This window comes from Palaemon carinicauda, chromosome 38 (genome assembly GCF_036898095.1).
Source record: "Palaemon carinicauda isolate YSFRI2023 chromosome 38, ASM3689809v2, whole genome shotgun sequence".
In the NCBI taxonomy this organism is placed as follows: domain Eukaryota; kingdom Metazoa; phylum Arthropoda; class Malacostraca; order Decapoda; family Palaemonidae; genus Palaemon; species Palaemon carinicauda.
The window spans coordinates 57,617,835-57,627,834 of NC_090762.1; the positions used below are offsets into that span (position 1 = coordinate 57,617,835).

Sequence of the window (10,000 nt, forward strand, 5' to 3'; positions counted from 1 at the left end):
TAAAAGATGTAAATTTAATTTGATAAATAAAATATCAACCAGGTTTTACGAGAATTTAACGTTATTTAATTTTTTCTCCGCAGAATCCCCAATTTAGCATCCGATGTTCCGACCTGAAATGGAAACCAGAAGAGACAAAGGAGAGGAAAAAATCAGGTAATATTTCTTGCGTTTTATAGGACGAATCGAAAACTTTAAAGCTAGGGTAGTTCGATTTGGATATACGCTAACGTATACGATAACGACGTTGAGTTATCAACCGATTGGTAGACAAAATTCTATTAAATTGCCTATATACATTTTATGCCTTCTATTTGTCAAATATTTCGTTGATATTTATTCAAGCTGTTAATCACGTAATATCTAATAATTAAATTATTAACCGAATTGATAAAACTACAATAACATTTACAATTTTTTGAAGCGAGTGGTAGAGTACATAATAAAGTCTACGGATGTTTTACATATATGTTCACAGACATAAATAGACGGGAAGATACAAGTGAAACCTTAGTCTTTATCAGTAATATCTTTGTTAAAAAAGATATACATAATTATCGGTATTATACTTCGCGTGCAATGAGTACCGAAACTACATTAGAAATATATAAATAAAAAATGAAGAAAACAATAGCGCAACTTGAACTAATCGAAGTGAGATTACAAAACATTGATCATTAGCACATTAACGCTAATGACCTTTGAGAACTTGATTAAGATTGATGAGTTGCTTCTTCAGCTCTTATTTTTTATAAGTTATTTGTTACTTGTTATAACTAAAAGGAGCGCTAGGAATATATATATATATATATATATATATATCTTACTATGTTTTATTTTCTAATTTGTATCTAAAACACCAAATTAGGTTTTACCACAAGTTTATTCTTTAATTGCTTCTGTAAAATAGCATAATACACTATTGAAAGTCGCAGATTTAATATTCCTCTCAGACGCATAATGGTTATAAGTATAATACACACACATACTCACACACAATAAATAAAAATATATATATATATATATATATATATAAATCATGTATATGTGTATATATATATGTATATATATATATATATATATATATATACATATATATATACATAATACACTCAATCTACACACATGTATTTACATTATATTATTCATATTATATATATATAAATATATATATATATATATATATATACATACATACATACATACATTAACACACAAACAGTATACCTACTTAAAATTAAAAATATATATATATATATATATATATATATATATAATATATATATATATATATATATATATATAAAATACTCTTTTCTCAACAATTCACATTACATTTCTTCTTGTACGTTAATATACATTCATACAGGACAGCATTTATAAATATAAATCACTGAGTAACACTTATACACATACACACATTTCTAATCAATAGCCCTCACTTATGCTGTATATATAGTTAATCTTTAATGCAGTGGAATAGAAATACTTCTTTGTGTGCTATAGAAAAAAAAATCCATATCTATTTTTCATAAAAATATGAAGGAAGTAGTAATGATAAAACCCTTTTCCGTATTTATTTTTTCATAACTGTATAAAAGCATGAAAATGGCAATATTATTATTAATGATTTCTTTCCCAGTAGGGAGAAAGGTGACAATTATTTTTTTTTTTCAAATATCAGAGTTATGATTTTTCTTAGTGTAAATAAGTTTTTTATTCCTATTATTCACCGAATTATATTTATTGTTCTCCTGGCAAAAGTGTCACAAATTTTATTTTCCTTTCTTTAATAAATCATTCCTCTATTGATCAAAAATATTTTCTGGCTTTAAAATAATTTCTCTACATCGCATGTTACTTTGAATTAATGCCCTTCGATATTTGTCTCTATTGCAGACATCTAAAAATATGATTTATGGATGTTCGCGCGCAGTATATTAATAAAAAAAACCAACGCACGTAGTCCTGATATAATGAAAACCATTTAATGAAAAGCTGACCAACTAGAACCGAACAACATAGTGACCAGGAGATTGGCCAAAATGTATTTGTTTCACCGTTACTGACGTCATGTTACCGCGTGCGTATGAACGCGCGCTCAAGCGACAGTCCCGCGTATATCGAAAACCGGCGCTCAAGTTGGCGTTAGCGTATATACTATCTAAAAAGACTGATAATAATAACTCCCATTAAAATATATCCTTCGAGCGATCAGCATGAAGAAAAAGAATTCTCGACGGTGAAATGTATAATTTGCGGTGATAAACTCTACGGCATTTTAGCATCGTGGTTGATGATTTTGTTTCCTCCCATTCTATCTCTTTTATTTTTTTCCTTATTTATTTCTTTATTTTAATTATTTAACGACCACCTATTTTCACAAAACAAGTAATCGAATGAATAAAAATACATAATTGAATTAAAGAAAAAACTAAGCACATAAATATAAAAAAATGGTTATGTATAAAAACAGATAAGCGTACATTCTATATTTGAAATTTCAGTGACATTAAATGTGACAAGTTTTCATTTACATCAAATAGAACATTAATAAGTAAATGCATTGAAAGCAAAAGGAATTTACCACAATCATCAGGATTATAGTCAGGAGAATTAATTAGCAATATGAATAGGCTACATCACGCTCCAGTTTAATTATAATAAATCAATTATTTCCGAGCGAAATTTTCCTCTTCCGTAACTGTTCCTTGGGAATAAATATTTATTTCTATTATCATCATCACAATAATAACACAAGTAAGAATAAGAATAATAATGATATTACTGAATTAATACAATTAAAATAATAGTAAGATGTCATTATAATTGATATAACTATTATTATTATTACCATTATTACTCATTTTTTTCCATGCTATTCAATTAAATTCTCATATATATTCAGTTATTACAATTATTTGATTTTGTTTCAGGCTTTACAACTATCGTGCAATCTTAATTTTTTCCCTTAATTTTCCTTTTTTTTTATTTAGCTTTGTTCCCAAAAAGGCGTTTTTACCGTTCGGCCGTTTTTCCTTTCCTCTAGTCCTGACCCGAGTCGTGTGACCTTATCCATTTTGCCATTAGGGTGAATTCAACACTTTTAGCACAGCCATCATACAACAATTTGTCTGTGAAACTCGGATGACGGAGTGATCTCTTTTCCCTTGCTTTAATTTCTCTAATGTCGGACTGGAGTGACTTTTGACATTATGGACAAACCCACGAGTTTCTGGGAAGCAAAAACCTATGATGTCGGGACGAGGCTACCCATTCGCCGTTGTTCGTTTGTTTGTTTGTTCGTTTATTCACTCATATCTCAAGTAATGGATGGGGTTTAATTATTTTTTGATAAGGGTTTATTATTATGATTATTATTATTATTATTATTATTATTATTATTACTTGTTAGGCTACAACCGTAGTTGGAAAAGCAGGATGCTATAAGCCTAAAAGCTTCAACAAGGAAAATAGCCCAGTGAAGAAAGGAAATAAGAAAATAAATAAACTACGAGAGAAGTTTTGAACAATTAAGATAAAATATTTTAAGAATAGTAACAACACTAAAATAAATCATTCATATATAGATTATAAAAAATAAAAGTAAAATAACAGGAAGAGAAATATAATAGTGTAGTATTCCCGAGTGTACCCTCAAGCAAGAGAACTCTACCCCCGGACAGTGAAGACCATGGTTAACGTCTAAAGATATAATTAAATTCTAAGATTAATCAGAATACGGAAATTAATTAAGGATCATATTTTAATTACTTCTTAAATGTGTCCAGTACTTTCGTTTTACTTCTTTATTTTGTTCATTTTACCCAAAAGAAATCTATAAAGTAATTTATTTCAACTACAACGTTTATTTGTTGCCCATTATAGTTACCGTTTTTCCGGTTTTGCCGCTACATTTATAATAGCTACTTACAATCACATTAACCATTACAATTGTTCTTGTTCTTGTCATTGTTTGTTTAAAACGCTGAAATTAATTCTAAAATAACTAATTCCCATAACTACGTCATATAATCATTATCTTAACATGTAGTTACAGAAACTGTTACATACAAGTTGGGTTACATAATATGACTTCGATGACTATGATAGTTTTGAGACTAGTTTTTTTGATAAAGAAATAAATTATTCATTTTTAATAAAAAGATAAATTACTTATATACTGTAACAATACATATGGCAGTAGAATTTTGTGTTACAACAGTAAGATATTAATCACACAAAACTGTTAATAAAATAGTAATACAAAAATCTATCACAATAATCAGTTAATTAAGTATGTAACAACATGTCATAACATCCGATACACTAGTTACATAACAGTGGTCAGAGATTTTATAAACTGGCGAGAATACGAAAGATATACATAACCCAGAAAGGATTTGTTTTATTTCTCATAAACACGAATACTATTTTTTTAAATGGTAATTATCTACATTAGTACCTATCAAAACGACTGAATTTAGGGAACTGAAATTGCTATGACATCACACAGAAAATTTAGAAGCTAATCATAATTAGGTATACCAATCATTAACTATTTTTAAGGCAGGAATTTCTGTTCCAGATATTAATTTCCATCAAGTAATGATATACCTATTTCTCTCTCTCTCTCTCTCTCTCTCTCTCTCTCTCTCTCTCTCTCTCATCACGAATACCCTACATTTTGGGGAGCCTTTAAAACCCTCTATAGCCTAGCAGCGTTGGCTAAATCCATTTGCTTTTCCACGTATGCATAGGAAATTCCGCTCTCGCTGTAGAATGGCTCCACTACAATGGAGACTAGACTTCGTTGAAAATGGATAACGAATAGTGACGGTATATTCCAAGATTTAAAAATTGAAGAGGAATCCCAGGTACTTTCATAATATGGATTCCATTTAATCCACACGAAAATAATGATAATAATAATAACAATAATACCAATAATAATAATAATAATAATAATAATAATAATAATAATATATAATAAAAAAGGGGGTAATGCTCCTCATTTTTGTAAAGGCCCTCTACATAAAGTACTTCATACTTCCTCCACATTAAGCTGCCATTGAATAGTCTTCATACATCACTTCTCCTCTACACTTACGTGTCATTGAATTCTCCCTTCCATATTTTACATCTCCTATGCATTTAGGTGACATTGGATCCTCTTTCCCGAAGCGGAGGAAATGACGGGTAATGCAGCAATACATTTCGAGCGACTTTATTCCCTTACGACAATACAACTCGTTACAAAATAGCGTTCGCCGCCTTCTTACTGAATTACGCATCAATATTCGGTTTTGGGTTTCTTAGGAAGTGAAATGCTGGTTAAACTGCTTATTTTTTTTTTTACTCTTCATCTCCGCTAGGAAGTACGGTGTTGATTCGGCTTTGTTCGTCTGTCTAGGAAGAGGATCAAGCAAGAAGTTCTGAGTGAATTATACCAAAATTGGTCTAGATAGCGGATAACCCACCACTGGCCATCAATTACTACCATTGGGAGAGGTAGGAAAGCAAATTCTTGCCGGAGCACTGTACTTTGCGTTGCGGTAACGTCCCTGACTGGTGATCACCAGATTGGGGCTCGAGTCCCGCTCTAACTGGTTAGTTCCTTTACTCGCTGCATCCTCACCATCCTTGTAAACTAAGGATGAGGGTTTGGGGGAGCCTATAGGTCTATCTGCTGAGTCATCAGCAGCCATTGCCTGGCCCTCCTAGGTCATAGCTTTGGTGGAGAGGGGGCCTTGGGCGCTGATACTATGTATATATGGTCAGTCTTTAGGGCATTGTCTTGCTTCATAGGGTTATCTCACTATCCCTTGCTTCTGCCATTCATGAGTGGCCTTTAAACCTTTAAATATTTATGGTTTTATCTAGCGTTAAAACACACACACACGATATATATATATATATATATATATATATATATATATATATATATATATATAATGAACACGTAAGTTTCAAATGTAGTTTACAAAGTGATAGTGCAAAACATGGGGAAACCAAAATTAATATTGATAGAAATACTCCAAAATTGTACAAATAGGTAATAGATGAATACCAAAATGTGCCTGAGAAAATAAGAGAAAAAGAAATAAGAGAAAGACACTTAGGCCTTAACCATCTTTGTTTTTTTTTATCGTTATGAAAACAGCAAATTACGACACCATGTGCCACTTGGATCACGCATTGTGAGCCCATTGCTTAAGAGGAATATAAACAAAATAGGTAAACAAATGGTATGTGTGTGTGTGTGTGTGTGTGTGTGTGTGTGTGTGGACAGAAAGAGAGAGGGTGTGTGTTAGTTTTAAGAAGCTCTTTCGTTTTTATTATTTCATATTTAGAAAATAAGTAATTTACTAAACACACAGAAGCACATACTGTACATAACAGAAACAAGATCCAACCAGTTAATTACCTAAGAAACACAAATGCACAGCAGCAGAACGAAGTGTGTTTGAGAGAGAGAGAGAGAGAGAGAGAGAGAGAGAGAGAGAGAGAGAGAGAGACCTCCCTTGGTAATAGCACGCCTGAATTGTAGCAGCCCTACCGGAGTATTGTCTCTTGAAGTTGCTTTAAAGCAGACCGACTGAAACAGTTTGTATGTGAAAGTTAGCCTTTAAACCTGATGTCTTAGGCCTCCAGTTTGAGAGAGAGAGAGAGAGAGAGAGAGAGAGAGAGAGAGAGAGAGAGAGAAGATAGTGATTGATTTGGTGCATATTGCCTTCGTTAGCAAGGTTTTGTTTATATGTTAGTTTTGTGTTCATGTCTATATAAGGGTCAGAATATACTTCGTTTTACATTAAAAAAAAAAAACTATGGTATGAATATCAAGAATTCTAAGTATGTATAATGTTAAGATGCATAAATTGTCAATAAAATGGGTATTACAATTTCCATTCCTTCGGATTTTTCTATGAAGTATTTATACGATAATTCAGAATGAACGCATTTTTTTATATAGATCATTTCGGCAATGATATCTGGTAAGAAATGTATGTACGCATGCATGTATGTTAGCGTTTGAGTGCATATACGTAAGCTCACTAAGATATGCGTAAATATACTCCATAAGTAATTACCCATAGCGCGAGGCACCTATGCACAACAGGTATGTGTAAAATCATGCCGTATTTCACATCGGCTCGTGTGATGTGAAGGGTCTGTGCATCCACGTTGCTCGTGGGAATTGGTTTGTTGTACCGAAAACGGAAATACATTACAACTTCAATTGCAATTCCTGGATCTTGTTGGTTTTGAATGAAATTACCATATAGAATTGAGCGTTCTGTACTTGCTTCCTTGAGGCTTTGTTTGTAGACTTAGGTGGCGATTCGACTAATGGATGGATGTTTGTGCATAACTTTGGTACTCGCGACACCAGTTTGTTTTATGTAGTGTTTGTTATTGATCTGATGTATGTAGAGTTGAATAATTTTAGTGGAAACCAGTTTGTACTGTCCTATCACTGAGATGTTGACAGTTTTGTTAACTGAATTAATAAATATTAATGTTTCACTAATGATTAGACTAATGTTGAATGTTTATACATGACCATGGTACTTGAAACGCACATTTATAACATCAAAATACTGTGATTATTAGTTAAATGATTTTGCCAAACCAATGTATAAATGACTGCATGACCATGGCAGATGAAAAGCCAGTTGGTATTATGAAATGTAAAGGAAATTTGCAATACTATATCAATTACTGATCTTATTAAACGCTTAGACTAATTGGGAGGACAAAACTGTGCCCGTAAATAGCCCTTGCTCTTAGCCAACAAGAAAAGAAAGTGTTAAAACTTATCGGAGAATGTAGGCTTGTTTATTACTCTCAAGTAAACCACTGAGGAAAAATTGTCAACATAAAGAACATACAAAGGTCTATCAATATGCATGTAGCCTAAGCGAGATTAGTAAAAAAAAAAAATCTGCTTAACTTTGGCTTTATGCTTTAATTAGACTTTGCCGTGGTTAACGATGAAAATGATCCAACAACAGCTAAAATATATATAATAATGAAGGAGAAAGAGCGAGTGTGATAATTTATAGTAAGAATAATAGTAAAATTAGCTGTTAAAAATATCATAAGGAAACCATCGTAGGAGTAACAAAGACAAAATCCACAAAAATAAAGGTATAAATATGAACAATAACGCCAACAGCACTGATGAAAACTGACCAACTAAATAAACAAATAGAGAAAACTGACAACGAACAGCCAACAAAAAAATTGCAAAAAAAAAATCTTAAAACGTGAAAGGGGGGAAACTTTTACTACGAATACTACTGATACTACAGTGTGTGTTATCACGCTCTCTCTCTCTCTCTCTCTCTCTCTCTCTCTCTCTCTCTCTCTCTCAGTGAACGGAAAACAAATAAAAAGAGAAAAAGAAAAAATAGAGAGGGGGAAGAAAAAATATAGGCAGAAAAAGGATGAATCTAAAATTGGAAGATGGAAGAGAGCTTTAGACATGAGGAATTCCGGGGGAATGTTGTAGGAGCAAGGCTGAATGGTTGGTAGTTGGGGGAGGAAGCATAGGTGGGGGTAGGTGGTCTGGGGGGGCCTTGCAAAGAGGGTGACGGAGAGGGAAATGGATTGATTTGGTGTAGCAAACTGGCGATACAACTCCCAAGGTCAAGGGAGGTGACGATGAAGTGAGCGAGATAGAAATTGAAAAAAATAGGAAAAAATAGTGTTAAAATTATCAAGGTCAGAGGATATGATTCAAATAATTTGTTTATTAACAGATTAATTCTACCTTGCGTCACATTTATCATTTACCTAAAAACGGGATGGTTAGTCGAAAATTGCAATTTGCCGTCACTAATGATGTTCAGGGAATATGGACAAAAAATGATACTGATTTGGAGTAATAAATATCCTGACCAAGGGGGTAACCTAAAAAGTTGATAATTAGATATAACCTTATTGAAATATGGTGCAAGCTAGCGTCACAACTATAATGGTCACAGGTGACATCATAGGGACGCTAACTTAAGGAAAACTGATTGGTTTGAGTTAACCAATGGAAGTACTTTAGAAATAATATATTTAATACCATTTTTAAATTTCGGTATAAGCTAATAGGCTAATGCAAATCAAATCAGGATAAAAATCATAATAAAGATCTAATGAAGAAAATATCTATTAAAACAGAAATGAAAGGAAACCAGCGAGTAAGCCCCATTCTAACTCACAAAGCCAGGGACAAAAAACTGATTCGAGATGAATGAAAGTTATCAATTTCAAACAACCCACCCACCCCTCTCTCTCTCTCTCTCTCTCTCTCTCTCTCTCTCTCTCTCTCTCTCTCACATTACTTTCTTTATTTTTCCCTTTAAATTCCTATACTACTCTCTTCCTCTTTCTCTATCTGTCGGTTTTCTTTTCTTTTTCCCTCCTTTTTCAGTGTACCAATATGTTCTCCCTCTCTCTCTCTCTCTCTCTCTCTCTCTCTCTCTCTTCCAAAATATTGACATCTAAATCGACTACACCAAGCTTGCGGATGAGGGTTAAGCTGGAACAGGGAGAAGGAAGAACGAGGGGAGAGAAGACATGGGGAGGGGAAACAGTTGGGGAAAGGGGAATGGGGCTTCCATGATCACTTCTCTCGTGGGGTAATGCCACCTCCCCATTCAACTCTCTCTCTCTCTCTCTCTCTCTCTCTCTCTCTCTCTCTCTCTAAATGACAACCATGTTTCGCAAATGTTGAAAATAGTCTTGACTTTTCTTTTTTAATTTTCTTCATTTAACATTATGCTTTATTTATATGAACACAGACAATTTGACAGACCATCAACGTAATAGTGGATCAGGTGTGTATATGCACGCATGTCTTAAAGCTCATATACGCACGCAACTGTAAGATCTCCATATTATTGCTGTGATTCCCGTATCACTATTATTTATTCATATATTACAATACTTAATGCTCACCTTGTTTTTTTAGTTCATTCTCCTTTCCCCAAAACTAATAACTTAA

General features: G+C 32.8%; 1 long non-coding RNA gene across 1 annotated transcript in view; it reads left to right on the top strand.

Annotated features, from left to right (window-relative positions):
• LOC137630654 (uncharacterized) overlaps nt 1-10,000 on the top strand; it is a 123,386-nt gene that overhangs the window by 20,422 nt on the left and 92,964 nt on the right. Inside the window, exon 2 of the long non-coding RNA XR_011041748.1 lies at nt 84-156. This is a non-coding gene — a long non-coding RNA (uncharacterized lncRNA). The remainder of the gene's footprint in view (nt 1-83; nt 157-10,000) is intronic.